We start from the raw sequence: 16,146 nt of genomic DNA, 5'->3' as shown, positions 1-16,146 counted from the left end.
ACGTTAAGAATTTCCGAATATTAGTAAGCTATTCAAATGTAAGTTATAACTCGAAATCACTCGGCGCTTTATGTTAGACAGGTCACTATTTGAGGTTGAATAGCATAAAAATATACGCTATATGAGTTTAGGAAGCATGAAATAATGAAAAGACATCGCACGAATTACGGAGATCCTAGGTTATGAACACAAATACCCAGCCTGCTGAATCTATATCTAGTCATCTTTGAATTACTATCGACTTAGTATTGAATTACTATCTGTGAATTACTCAGCTTCGAACTAAGAAAATACAAGCATATATACGTTACGGGATAAAAGAGGTACACACATTATTTTGTGCCATGTGGATGCTCATCCTTCTGCACAGAAACAGCAAATACTTCCCACTCGTAAAAATTAATTTAGACGTATTTCCATTTAGTACTTTACTGGTACTTTACCTTCCATAATGTGCATAAGCATGCATATAATACTCCTGGTATTTTCAGTTACCGTGTTTTTGATGTAGCTGTACTTACATAGATGCTTCCTATGTATTGGATCCGAAACATGGTTGTGAAATTTTGTCTGATCTATTGTATTAAAAGTACTTTCTCTGAATTTTTTAGGAAGTTGCCACTGGTCTCAAAGGTAGGATGGCTTCGTTAGGCGGGAAAATACCTTTATCCTTCTCACCCAGGACGAACTTTGTATTTTTTTCGCAAATAAATCATATCGCTTGTACAACTACTAGTATTTAACTATACAGATCAAACAAAAATTAGAAATGGAAAAATTTCTCCTGTCACTTTTCGTCTTCCCTGATTACTTTGGTGACCACTTCAAAATCTTCTATTCGCCTCTTTCTTATTTAGTCGTTGCTTGTTACATTCTTCCGTTCCGGCCGCCAAATCCCGCCGTTACAGCGTGCGCACTGTTCCATATTGTACAGACGCACCGCAGACGTCTTGATGAGAGTGTGGCTTGCTGGATATTTACATGGTTCACATTTCTCTGAAGCGCTTGACACTCGTTCTCATACACCGAAAACTAAACAAGGTACGCAATGTTACGTATATAGCGCTTCCAGGAATAAAAAAAACGCATCTAATAACTACCCTATTTAGATAGATACACCCATGCACAAAACTTGGCTTGAGTTTCATTTAACTGGGACCAAAATAGCTATGGGGTGCTTGCTATCTTATCGTGTTGAAAGCGCTCGCATAGTAAGGATACTATTGGTCTCTCTGACTTTAGTGCAATATACAAGCTTACAAATTTTTTTAGGGCCGAATATATGGGACAGGTTTGGGTGCTTGGGAGATAGGGAGGTCGAAATTTCATCAGGGGAAGAGGTAAAGGGGGTTTACGAGGAGAGGTGACGCCACAGGAGGGTGTTAAACTCCTCCTACTAAGCGTATAGAGGGGGCACCATTTCCTGCTAAATGTAGCTGGAAAATTATCCCAAAACTCACCTTCTCGCAACAAGAATACGCAAATATCTAAAAAGAAAACACCAAGCTTTTATCTCAGTATCGTTAGCTATCTTTAATAGCCATGGAGCACAGCCAAGCTTTATTTCACTGTCTTGACATTACTGGCAAGATTAGTCATACTGTGTAACGCGTAAAGTTGGATCGCAATCCTGAATGGCGTTTCGTACTGATGTGTGGGACCTGAGTGTGCTGATCAAGCTGCGTACATTTATGCCAGTGAATAAAAAATATACTATAAGAACTTCTAGAGGGCGCGGTAGCCGCCCCCTCCCCCTTCATGGACGCCCATGGTTGTGAGGCAGAATAAAAAGAAGAAAACATTTATGAGAGGACATTTTCTCCAACCTCGACGTACTGGGTGGAATAACAAATCTGCAACTCTGTAGAAAACAGAATGGACAGGAACACTTTCCAAGCTGTTGAGTGTCGCTCGACCGTACTCTGTATCTTTACTTAAGAAAAAAAAAACGAAACAAAAATAATCCATTGCCACTTTTGAAACATGACACGACGCGCTTACGCAGAAACAAATCCTAAAAAGTCTGCCCAGCCATTTCTATCAAGCTTCGACAACGCAGGAAGAAAAAATAAGGAAATAGAATAAGCCGCACCATGCAAAAGAGAAAATCAAACAAATGATGAGGAAGCAACGGCTTCGCCAGCCTAGAAAAACAAATAAAAAGTCCTTGGAAAGAAATAATTCACAGAAATAAAGAGGAGCCAAGAGTGAGACTCTCTACGACCAGTGTAGGGCCAACATTGGCGCGTACGCGGCCGACGCCATTGTACGCTCAGCGGGCATTCCTTCGAAAGCAGCATTTTCTGCTGCTGCCCCGAGGTCTCGGTTATGACCAGCCCGCAAGGAGGCCCGCTCTCTTCCCCTTCCCCCTCTCCCAGCCATCCCTCGCGCTGGTTTCGATTCGCAGAATGGCATAATAGCGGCCTCCGCTCCAGCGACGTGCTATGGCGCCCGCGCGGCTGGCTGACTGCACGGCCGCACTGTTACTGAAGGAAGCGCAAGATGAAGGGAGGTGGTGTTGGAGGAGGGTAGAAATGCACCCCCCATCGCCACCCAACCCCCCCCCGTTGTCGGTGGCCACAGCTCGCGAACATAGACGCGCGCTCGACTGCGAAGAACGTCTTTTAGCCTAGTCGGGCTCCCCTCTCCCGGATCGCGACCACCACGCCCCTGCTGCCCGGTGGTGAAGCGTCGAACAAAAGAGAAGCAGTGCTGAAAAGGAGCAAAGCAAAGTAAAAGAAAGCCGCCGCCAGCGCCGCTCTTTGAGCTTACTCCTAACTAACTACGCCTCCGAGAAGAACCAGGTTATTTTAGGTGCCCTGATGTTACGAGTTCAGATGTAGCACCACCGCTTATTGACTGGGCATGTGAGGCTATAGCTTGTGGTGGCTGGCGGAAGTTACCGCAAGCATAATCTTCGGGTTTTACAGGCGCTAGCTTTCCGTGGCCTTCACTGCCTGGCGAAGGAATGGCGTCTACATTTAAATGCACTTCCGTGCGCGTCCTGGTGATCGCAGCTATGCTTGTCAAGAGAATGTTGCGAAGGCGGAAGTGAAAGAAAAAGAGAATAGCTTTAGAATATTTCATTCGAAGGAAATACGCGAAATCAGTTGTCCTTTGAAGGTTGGATATGAAGCTGTAGACTTTCCAAATCAGTTGTGAATTACGTTAATGATTCGGAGTTTTTCGGGACAAAAAGCTCTATCTTTTCTTCATTGCCTACAGAAGCCAAAATATACTTTTTCAGGGATGTGGGCGTCTAATTCAAGATGTATGGGAGACGTCAAATATGCGCAGCAATATAACAGCTTTGACGATCACTTTTTTTTCTCAACTGTTTGCGATTTCTTGCGTCAGTGTGCGCGATAAGCTTTCCTCGGCAACATTACAGCTTGCAGGTAACGAAGGAGTGCCAATTATCTGGGTAACTATGCCCGTGATACACCCGACAAACCATCTGCCCATAACACATTCCCCTCGCACGCCAACATAGTGTGATATAACTTATTTTGGATTCATCTGATGCAGGGTCATAAATGTCGCATGAGTTAATGTCCACTAAGCGCTTTTAGCTACAGTTGCTTAAAAAACGTGCTAACCTAACATTATAGTGTGGCTGCGAAAGGAAAACAACATAGCCTGGGCGTCCAAGATTATTGAATTTTTTGTGTAAGCAGTGTATTCTAGTATACACTAAAACACCTTAAATTAGATAAATGCAGCAATCGCCAAAGCAACAAATGTGCTATCCGAATTAGGAAATGTTAGTCATCCAGATTTCGGTTCTATCCATTTACATTCTACGTTTATGTAGGCTAAGCTACTTCCCTGCATTGCGACTACGCATGGGTGCTCTGATTAATTATAACGGTCCCGAGAAACAAACATGCGTGCCCTTATTAGCGATGAAATCTTCTTGTTATCCCCTTGTGCGCACTACTTGAACTGTAAAACAGAAAAAAAAAAGAATGCGTAAGCATACAGTTCTGAATTAATGCAGCTTGTTTTCATTTATCTTAGTGCGCTGATGACCCTTGAATAACCTCAGTATAAGGGCAGATTTATAGTGGACGCTTTAGGGGAAAGAGGAGGGGTTATTGTATTTGAGCAATGCATTTTTCGCACTTTCTTCTTAGAAGAAAAATACAGTTTTCATGGTTTGCCCAGTAGAAAATTCCAACTGAAAGGAGGCATAACCACCCTATATCTCCCGCCTATATCCGTCACTGCCTCCGTAGCCGACGTCACAGATAGCAAAGGACCTTAGGAAACCCCAATTCCATACGGCCAGCACATGTCTTCCCCTCACGCATAAGTTGCGGCATGCAAACATTAGCAAGAGTGCTTACCCCACAACGAACTGACGCACTCACTTGTTCCACGATAGACCGTTATGAATTCTTCGAACTCCAAACCCACATTTAACCTCTATATTGCGGTAAGATGACATTATTCCACTAAATATCTTGTGTTTTATCATTTTTGGCCTCTCTGTGCACTTGGAAGTGACTTGTACAGCGACAGTTATTCCGTGTTTATTTATTTTTCTTTTAGTTTAATGCCTTTTATATTTTCTTATTGCGTTCATGAGCTTCCATTCTGCCATTTTTTGATTCAGTACCCCGCTGCAGCCCTTCCATGTTATCTTTGGGGCGTGGGAAAATTACACTGGTACTCTCTTGAACTTGAAAATAAATTATCGTTCCATCCACCCTCGTCAATAAGTTGTCATTATGTGCAGCAGCAGTGGGGCTTTATAGCTATACCTGTTTATGTAATACATTGTGCGATACGGCTGAAATGATTACGCGTTCTGTGTGGTGCAGCGTTACACAACACGCAGATCTCTCAAGCCATGGCCTAGTGGTACTTTTGGATCCTGAAGCATTCAGCCTAAAAGAAAATGTTTGATTGCACCCAGCTCTTGGTGTCAGACACCATGGGTACTGTGGGATAGCAGTAAGTCGATGTGTCCGCGTTTCAACATATATTTGGGTTAAGCATGCACACAGAGGTGAAAAGTGCTGCAATCTAGGCTGTCATGCAGGCATTCTGCATATTTAGGGCATGCACGTAAAAACGAGGTTGTACGGTAAAGCTAAAGGGCGCTGATAGCTTGTTCTTTCAATGACGCTGATTAGAGGCATCCATAAATAAATCACGAAGCCACGTGAATTTGCAAAAATAAATATGGGCGTTTGTATAAAACGTCCTGCACGAGCATATCACGAATATCATTTTCATCTCCATTTTTCCTTGAAATAAAGCTGGATTATTTTGCAGTCTAGTCCACGCATGTTCTTTCCTTCCTTCCCGACGAAGTCGCAGTACCAAGTTAACAGCGCAAATCCTAAAACAGCTGCTAATTTGTGTCTTGTTATACACGTGCCCGCCCATCATTCTATTTCTTGCTGCTCTCGCAGTTTTACTGGACGGTATAAAGGATCACCATATGATCAGCATTGAAATCCTTTTTGCGGTTTTCATAGTTAGGTGAAAACAGTTTTCATAGTTTTCCCAGTTTCATATTTTTGCGGTTTTCATAGCTAGATGAATGAGAAGTCTGTAAGAGCGAGAGCCAAGTTTTTGAACTATTACCAACCATCTCCACTCCCTCCTTTGTTATTTCTTTGTATTCTGAGAAAATTGCTCTGCAAATGCCGAGCTCAAGAAGGCCAAACTAGGGATGCATAATATTGTGAGAAAATTTGAGTGGCCGTGTCGAAATCAATTATCTCAATGCTCAACCAATTGCAAATACGAGACATGTATGTGCATAAAATATGCACAAAAGAAAGTAGTGTTAGGGCGGAAATATAGATGGCGCTACGAGTACTGATCATTGCTTCCGTTAGAGGGCGGTTAGTATGCGTCCGTAAATTCCGTTTCCGGTCATGGTTGTGAGAAAATGCGAGTAGGAGGGAAGCTGTGATATGCAGCTGCACCAACGGCAATATATCTTCTAGGAAAACTTTAGTGCATTAAGTGCGAGAAGCAAAGTTATTGCAATGTTCGTGCCTCCTTTATGAAAACGAAAGAGCGAAAAATGCTCCAAATGGCTCGGTGCACACCGCAGCTGGAACGCCTACCGTTATGCATGCACTTCGATGCTGAAAGTGACGCACACAGGCTTCAGTACACTGTAGAGATTACTGGCGATCGACCGCCTTCACTTGTCCACCCATCTAAAATGCTTCCTGAGCTTATGGAACGCCCGATTTTCCCTGACCAGACCTTTCATGAGCCTTCTTAGGCTACAGCCTTCATGCCAGCTCCACTATATATATATATAAGGTAAAGTCACCAGAAAGTGAAAAACATAACAGGATTCAATTCGCGACGTTTCGGCTGGAGGACCTTTTTCGAGTGTATTACAGTATTCGAAACAAGGAGCTTTTATAGCTGCTTTATATATATATATATATATATATATATATATATATATATATATATATATATATATATAGAGAGAGAGAGAGAGAGAGAGAGAGAGAACGGTAGTCATAAGGGAGAAGTTAGTGGTCTGCCTGCAGTAGGTTATTTTTCTTCAATATTAACGCAACCACTAGAGATGTCTCCCTGAAAAAAAAACGAAAACAGATAGGCTTGTGACCATATATCTGGAGCATTACTGTTTCTCTAGTGTCGCCGTTTGCACTGTTTAAAAGTCCTGGAGATGTATAAAGATTCAGGTGAAGTTTGGCAATCCAACAATCTGTGCAGCTGGTAATCGTCCCTCAAAAAAGCTGCACGGTCCCATTTTGGCCATCGTTGTAACGTTCTGTCCTCGTTCTTGCATATTACTCGTGGGGACGGTGGGCGTTCTGTGCTCTGAATTGATTCTGACTGGTCTATTCGAACATCGGCAGATGGGTCCCGTAAACACCAATCAGGGAGCAGGAAAAACACATGTCGGTACATAATTTTAGCGTCGCGGTGCCGAAAATTACCCAAATTATATAGCATCTTGAAGCAGCGGGTTGCTCAGAGACGACACAAATTCTCGAGCGCATAAGCTATGCCACAATAATCAAATTCAGTTTAATCAAAGCACCTGCTTTAAGAAAACAGTTTAGGAGAAAGCTTCCGTGCCGTTCTCACATGTTTTTGCACCTACTTACGCATGGCTATGCATATACATCCCGCGTTTGTCTTTAAGTCCCGGGATGACTTGGTAGCGAAAAGACAGAAAAAAGGATCAGAATGCTTGTAAAATTTATTTATTTATTTTCTAGTTTATACATTAAATCCAGATTTTCTCCTTGTTAAAGAAGCAAGTGAACAAAGAAATTTTAATTCCGTATTGTTCATTATCTGATTTGACCGTGTTTGTCTATTTATTTCTTTCTGCTCACATTCTGCTTTGGTCCATACATTACTTTTGTATTTGACATTTGTAATTCTTTTGGAAAGACCAATAGTGCTACTAATAAATGGCATTCCCTTTCGTTTGTGACTCGTTCCGATGGTAAATACGTGATGGTGGCTTTATATACTTGTCTTTATTCTTCGGCTCCTTTTAAACATGCTTCATCTCAGACCACCTTTTTTCTGGAAATAAAGAAATTTCGCGTCAAAGCGACACTTGGGCAATTAGGTACACAGTAGTGCACGACTTCGAAGTAATTTCGAGCACCTGGGTTATTTCACATGCCTCAGAATCGCAGTACACCAGCATTTCTGCATTTCTGTACTATCCGAATGCCACTTGGATCGCACTCCTGGGTTTGTTCTTTCATACTTATGAAGTGCCGCGGCAAGGGGGTCTGTGTTTTTTTATCTAAACACGACCGAACAAGAGAGACCGCACCTGTGTTCAGCACTGCACGTGGTGCCAAAGTGGAAGCTGCATGTCTCTCTGAACAGCATTCTAGAGTAACAGTTCGTTCGCATTGTTTTACAAAAAAAAAAAATAAAAACTCGTTTTGCACCGAGGAACTCTCATGGCAAAATTTTCGGCCACCGTGTATGCTTTCTCTGGCGTTCCTATTTTGTCGGCAGGGCGGAAATACAATGAAACACTCGCAAACGGTTGAACAAGCGCTGAAGGATAGAAGGCACATTCTTTTCGAAATTAAAACCAGCACAGAAGAAAAGCCCCGGGGAGCAACGCATCGCGAGTGCAGGGCTGCGGAGCATCACCAACTGAGAAAAGCCTGCGTGCTTCGGGACTCCGTCAACACTGAGAAAAAAAAATAAATAAAGGATAGGAAGAAGGAAAAGAAACGAAAGAAGCGCAGATAGAAAAACGAAACCGTTTGCACCGCGAGCAAAACGCTCCAGCCGCCGGCGGGTTCAGATGGGGAAAACAGGCTCCCAGCGGCTGCAGGGACCAGGGATTGCACTCCCCACCAACAAAATAAAGCGATGCAGAAAAGAGGGACAGATGCGCGGCGCTGTGGGCACGCCGCGGTCGCTAGGGAACAGAGCAAAAGCCCGGCACGACACGGAACGGAACCGGCGTTTGCCCTGGCGGGAGAGCGTGCTTCTTTTTCTGATTGGAAGCCCAGCCAGGGGGGCACCCTATGGGCGGTCCCCGCGCGCTCTGCTCTCCTTTGTGCACAGTCGGCGACGGCGCGCAGACGCAGAGAACGAGGGGGACAGATAGAAGCGAAGGACTCGAACGGAGGGCAACGCGCGCCGATTTTTTTCCTTCTTTTGCTTCCCGTTATCTGTAGTTTGTTTACTCGGATGCTCTGCACAGCCTCACTACTACGCGCCGACTCAAAGGAAAAAAAAAAAAGGTAAAGGAAAGGGGAATACATGGCGAAACTGAGGAGAATGGTAGCTGTAAAACCGGCAAAAATTTTTTTGCTTCACGTCGCGCCTCTTCGTTCTTCAACCGCTCCAACATAGATGCGCATGTTGTCGAATGTGCATGGATGCGAGGAAATGCTGCTTGAAAGTGTCAATAGAAAATGTGACCTCGAAAGGACCAGTCTGCATTGGGTGCTCTAAAGATGGCACGGATGCAAGCTCACGCTGCGCGCGGTTCTTTTACAAAGCGCACCGTGGCAACCACAAAGTCACCCAAAAAGGGGCACCCTGAACCACCCACGAGTCTTTAGAAAACGTACCGAAGAGAGAAGGACAACACAGAATGTTTCAGGCCCGTGGTCGTCGAATCCTTGACAGCCGGTGAGAAACAGGCTTCGTCGAATGCTGTAGAAGGTCCGTGCTTGTCACAATATCTGTGGTCGTTCCTATTGGGTGCCTTTCAACACGCCATTCCAGCGGCGGCGTGTTGGTTGGAAACGGCAGGAAGGGACCAACTGCTGGAGCTTTGTGGAACACCGGCTGGACACCCATCTGTGCTTTAAGATCGTACTTGACCTCAAATTTATGCTTCGCTACACCTGGCTATACAGGGTTCCCAAACAACTGTGATAGTTGTGGACAAGGATGCCGGCGCTTGACTCAAACTGGTGCTCCTCTAGAGCTTGGAGAGCCCGGGGCACTTTTGAATCCGTCATGCTCTGTTTTTTTTCTGTGAATGTATTCAACTCTGTACGCTTTTTGAGACCTAGAAACGGATACTAGTTTAACGTTTTCGAGGCCTGATATTCTCCTCTCATCTGTTCCTCGACGGTACACTAGGGAGTGTGCTAGCTTTAAAAAGAGAATAATTATTCAGCTTTGTACATCAGTAATGAAATGTGCTCACAGCTTCCTTGTTTTTAAAGTCTGGCTGCTTGTTCTCCATTGGTTTTGAAACTTCTTTTGGTTTTAACAGTTCTGTTCCTCCTAAGTGAAATGCTAACCACTTGAAACATATATTCGGTTTCCGATAATAAGTGCTGACATAACAGATTTTTGTTCTATCTTGAGACCATTGGAGAATGGATTAGCGTTTTGAGTCCATCACAAGCTGGTACTAGCCACAACTGCGAGATATAAAGTCACAGTAAGAAGCGTATGCTTTCAGATGCGGTCTGAGTTCTTCCGCAATACGTTTCACCGACAAATACAAAAGTAGCAGAGATATTAGAAGTGTGGTCTGGAAACTTCATATAATAGAAATAAAAGGAAAGGAATAGAAGGAAAAGAAGGAGGAAGAAAGGAAAAAGGAGGAAGAATAGAACGAAATTATGCGTTTACAGGGCACAAACGTGGAATTATTGTCGGCCTATGGGGTACATCGACTTGCGAAAGAATTAGGGCTGAACAGACTAACGCAAAAGAACATGAAGGAACAGAAACCTTCTTCCGACGGACCTGTCTTCAAATGATCGTAGGAAATTATTGCCGCCGTACACAGCCCGTTAACACCGTATATATTAACGATATTTGTTAACAATAATCACAGGACTATAGAAATTATGACATACTCCCTAATTTATTTCTTGCGGCAGAACTAGTCATAAATAGTTACAACTTATTTTCGTATGTGAAGCAAGCTGACGAGAGCAGGTCAGTCTGCTAAAGTTTCAGCAATAGAATTTCAGACGCAAAGAAACGTTTGCGCCTCTGTAGCACCAGTAACAGCTTGCTGCATACACACATAATATTTGATGTGTCTGTATGTGTAAAAAGATAAATTTGTCTCAACGAAATGAGTGTACATCGAGCCCATGACCCCTTCACACAATGTAGCGAGCGGGCTTCTGCAGACTTTTCCCGTGCGGGTTACTCCTATTATCTCAATTTACCCTGTCCCGCTTGCCACACTTAACCTTGCACCGTGGAAAACAGACCTAGAAAGCCTGTCGATTTCACCTGTCCTCATCGCATCCCTTAAAGGGATATTGAAGCAAAATCTTAAAATTGAACAGAAACACTGAAAATAGACTCTCGGAATGTTATTACACCGAAATATAGTCGTCACTTCGCATATTTTTCAGCGGAGGGTTTTATTTTCGATGTTTTATGAGCGTGCGCCAAGCCCTCCCGGCCAGCGCGAGGTGAAGAGCATGACGTCAGACACCCTCGCAAGACAGGCAACCGGTCTCGTCACGCGCGATGTCGCACTGCAGTTTGGGTAGACCAAGCGATAAGGGTCCGACGAGTGCGACGCAAAACTGGCAAAACCCGCGAGTAGCGGTGGCCATCGTGCTCCTGCGGAAACAGTGGGCGCGCGGGTGTTATGACGTCTAGTCACAGATTCAACAGGCGGCTGCCAGGCGCAATGATACGGCAATAAATCGCGACAATAACGCGCTATCCGCCTTTTTTCGCTGAAATGTCTGTCGCATTTATCAGTTTTAGCAATCAAGCTCTTGTTTACATGAAAAAGAGCAGCTCCGAAAGTTTGGTTCAGTATGTCTTTTAAAAAAGAAAGAAAGAAGCGGGCTTGCCTACCTCAATTGAGATGCGGCGACGATACACTGCCTTTTTCACGAGCTCATCCACAGCCTCTATACACAGGCTCTTTGGAGGCCATATCGTTCGCGCTTAACATCTCGTAAACTGCTACCCGAGCGCAAGCACGTTGTATACTCCCACCCGTCTCATGCCCCACACACCTACCGCAGCTTGGAAAGCCCATGTACGTCTGTATATGACAACACAGTGTGCTGTATATAACAAACCACCGTTCCAGACTAAAGCTTATTCTGCGAAGCGGAGTCGCGCCTGAAGGAAAAAAAAAGAATGTGCAGAAAAGACAAAAACAAAACAAAGAAGGTCAGGAGGGTAGGGGGGGGGGGGTGGACGTGTGGAAGAAGAGACCACCCCCGTGGTCCGTATATACACAACCCCTGCACTGAAAAAAAAGAGAAATGGTGAGATAGCTCAGGGCCAGGGTATTCCGTCCCAAGCGGCGGACGTAAAACTCTCAACAGCCGCGCAAGTCCGCATGCAGCGGGCCGCTGGCCCGAGGCTCCCGTTTTTACGACTTTACAGCTGTTTCTGGTCGCGCGCGAACGCGGCGCGACGACAGCTAAGCTGCCTGGCGCGTATGTGTGTATTCACAAGTTCGCGTGCCGCGGGCGTGCTCCTGCACGGGTGAAGAAATCGGACGGGATGCTCACAGCACCTTGTGCGGGCACGCGACAGAGAGTAATACAGAGATAGAGAGAGGGGAAGAGAAAGAGAGTGGGCGACACAGATAGAGAAGAAGAAAAAGAAACCATGATAACGAGAGGCGATGCGTAAGCCTGCCTCGCATTCACATCGGGGTTGCGAGACAGGAAGTTTTCGTTTCACAGCTTGGTGGACAGATCCGCGCGTCAAGTGAAGGAGGCCTTGGAGGCTGAAGAAGGAGCCAACGACGACTCCACGCGTCAGGCTCCCCAAGTGTTCTGCGGCTGCCAAGTTGGCGGCGAACTCAAACCTGCGCTCGTGAGAGAATGTAAATCACTTTGGTTTTTATGGAGTTCCCGGCGCTGCCGTGGAGGAGAGGTTGTTCTGAACTGATGGCTCGCTCGATGCGTTTGCCTTCGGCGCCTACCGCGTTACACTTTTCTGTCCGCGGCACGCTCGCAGACGTCTTCCTCCTCACCTTTTTTTTTTATTTAAAAAAAAAAAGAAGAAGAAAAAAAGTGCGCTTCTATTTGTCGCTCGCGCGCGCGTTCTTAGGCGCCTTGCGTGCTTGTTATAGGGTCTGGCGTTTTGTAGAACAGCTGAAAGAATGCCTTGTCAGTTACGTAATGATGCTTGTTCGGTGTCTTTGCGACGGGCATATCACCTTAGTCTCTGCGCGCTGGGCAAGCATGGAAAGGAATTCAGGAAGTGCCCATGCAGCTGGCATTACGTTTGTTCCTTCAGTTGAAACGTGTCTTTTTTTGTGTGCTTTTAATGAAGGGGCGAGTTTGGCAGCCTCAAGGATGTCATTCAAAGCTGCGTTCTTGAAAATAGTGAATGCAGTTTAAACGGGGATGCAGGAAGTTCGTTGAAAAATATGCGAAAGGCATTTTCGGAAGCCGAATTAACTCACTCGCACATTGTTCACGCAGCCAGAGTATATGGTCCAACTTATCCCATTACGCTTCATCCAGTTCAAAAAGATCTAAAACGTAGCACTGCGGGAAATTTTTGTTTCTTGAAGGGCATGCTTAAGTCGCATTTGCATACCCATTGCTCACTTTTAGCCCGTAATATCGTGTATTATTACCATGCGCTAATCCTAAATTAGGAACTAATTCGTTACCTTGTAAGTCAGGAACACATGATTTCCGATCAATTTCGTCCAACACGCTAGCTGCACCATCCATCTGAACAAAACAAGGATCAATCCCATCTTCGTTCTTGCTAAAAAGCTGTGCATTAAGTTATCACAAACTATTATGTGCGATATGTGATTTAGTTCATATAAAAAAAAAAAAAGCAATCAGAACACTTACACTCTTGGTAATATAACAAAAACTATACAAAGATGAATTTTTTTGTACTTTTTGTAGCTATTAGTTCTTGTTTACTCCCTTTTTGTCCCAATTTTGTACCAATTTTGGACTTCTCACACAACTCCTGGCCAGGGGTCCTTCTTTTATAAAGGGTAAAATGTAAAACCATGGAATAAACAAAACATTTCTTATTCTGATTCTTTCCTAGTGGGAATACAGTTCTCTGCGATTGCTTGTCAACATAAGCGAGCCCACACACCGAAAACTACTTCACACCAAAGGCATCGTTCATCAGTTAGCATGTGGAAATTTTCGCGCAACCAGGGCGCTCCTTTGTTGCTGCGCGGTGCGTAGTGTTCAAATGAGTATATTATATCCCGACATCAGTAGCGCTCGTCAAAAACGACGTTGACTAAGCCTGGAAACTAATGAGTATATTATAACCCGACGCCAGTGCTGGTCGAGCACGACGTTTACTAAGCCTGGAAACAGTGTTGCTGACAACCAGTAGCTACGACTTATACCCAGTGCCAAATTAACGAACTTTCGAAACACACCCGTATGTAAAACTTGGTTCATGATTATTGGACACTTCTGCTTGGGCCAGTCAGATTTTCCGACAAAAGAATAGTCAATATTCCCATTCCGATAAGCATGTGAGTTGGCGAATCGCAGCAGTTAAAGGGACAACATTCAAAGTGCTAGCCAACCAGGGGAACTACGAATTGCATTGTGAATCCAGACCGAAGGCCTCAACAATGAACGCACAGCAGACCAGTTTAGTGCATAAAATATGCGAAAACAGTAGTTTTTGTAGCACCGGATAGATGGCGCTGCATGTAGTTTAATTTGCATGTACTGCAGGTTACTCACAGAAGAAAGATTTTACATATATTCAAGAGTGTGGAAGCTGATGTGTCACAGCTGCATTTTTTTGTTGGTTTGGGTACCTCCGCAGTGACTAGAGGAAACACAAAATAGATCAGTGTAGTCACAAGGCGTTGCTGTTGTGTATGTTGACACTACAAGCTTTTAGCTTTCTCTTAGGAGGAAAAAACAAGTAGCTATAGCTTGAAGCATCCTCCCCCCTTCCCCTTTCCCCTGCTACCTCCCTAACCTCCTTTTGAGTTCTTATTCCAAAGCCCACTTCCCGCAGATGTGAATCACGTGAGCATACAGATTGCGTGCTATTATAGGTCAGCTGGTCACGCAAAGTCTGTTCTCATTGGACAAAAGTGGACCACGTGATTTCCGAGTAATGCCGCCCATGAGCTTTCTTTTCCGATGCGCGAACTGGTAAGGCGTCCGTCCAGCTTTGGCAACGTCACTGATACCGCTATTGTCGTGAAATTGGATACACTTAGGCAGCTCATCCGCCAGTAAGTGAAACAATAGTCAATCGCTCGCAATAACCCGTGCCTAATTAGCGTATTACAATACACTCCGAACGAAGTCGCACAATTACCCATGCATTACAAGTACATTAGAATGCAGTTCTTTCCTTGTGGTGCGTCATATATGTATTTACATAAAACATACGAACAACCCATGCAAGCGCTATTGCACTGGCATGTGCCCAGTTGTGATAATGATGTTTATGAGAATGAATCCAGCTACTTCGACTTGTCAATATTTGCAGCTTCAGTACTGTCGAAAGTAGTGCCACTGACAATGGCTGTGTTATTGCATTAATTTATTTGTGGTAGTCTCTTCATCATCATATTTTCATCATATATTTATTCCCATCGTGCGATGCAAGAATACACAAAGATATTTCAGACCTCGGCTGCTGTAAACTGCAACTCAGTTTTTTTTTTTCAATAGCATTGATTCATCAGTAACGCCACCGTGATAAAACTATGATGGTGACTTTCATTTTGTATTTTTTGTAACTATATTTGTTTCCTTGCTGAACCCGCTATTTTCTTTTCCCTGAATTGGCATCATTACCACCACGATGCCACTATTGTGATGAATTCTTATTTGTATTATATATGTACCTAGCCTGTTCACCTGTATTGTCTCCTTTGTATCCACTCCTGCATGCGCCCGAGAAAGGCCTGCAGTATCTGTAAATAAATAAATAAATAAATAAATAAATAAATAAATAAATAAATAAATAAATAAATAAATAAATAAATAAATAAATAAACAGGAGGAGGTCCCGAAGTCAGCAATGTCTGCTCTTGCCTTTCGTTTTTGGTTAATGGGGTTTTAACGTCCCGAAGCGACTCAGGCTATGAGGTACGCCGAAGTGAAGGGCTCCGGAAATTTCGACGACCTTGGGCTCTTTAACGTGCACTGCCATCGCACAGTACACTGGTCTCTAGAATTTCGCCTACATCGAAATTCGACCGCTGCACGCGGGATTGAACCGCGTTTTTCAGCTCAACAGCCGAGCGCCATAACCACTGAGCCAACGCGGCGGCCTGTTTTCGTCAAAGGATGACTTGGTGTATTCGTATCCACCTCCATTGGCCCATATTTATCACTACTTGTGGTCCTAAGAAGATGTGTAGGAGCACTCGGTGCTAATATTACGGGCCAAGTCGCTTTTCGCGTGTTTGAGGCAACAGTTGGTTTCAGAAAGCCGTCCGCTGTTAGTATGAATAACTTAAGTTTGCAGCAGGTATTGAACAGCTAAAAGTTAGGTAACTTCACCGCAGCCCCAGATGCGTCAAGCATTAAGACATGGTTTACAATATATTGAGCGTATTAAAATTTACTGCGTATTTTTGCGGTTTAAATAAACTGTTCAAAAGTGGTCCACAAAGTGACGCGCGTTACTGTCTCATTGATTCACTTGACAACGAGCGTTACAAACCTGACAACATTGAAACGAATATCTGTATTTTTCAACCTGTAA

This window comes from Amblyomma mixtum, chromosome 6 (genome assembly GCF_055824585.1).
Source record: "Amblyomma mixtum isolate Tamu chromosome 6, ASM5582458v1, whole genome shotgun sequence".
Lineage (NCBI taxonomy): Eukaryota > Metazoa > Arthropoda > Arachnida > Ixodida > Ixodidae > Amblyomma > Amblyomma mixtum.
This window is presented reverse-complemented; position numbering follows the sequence as displayed.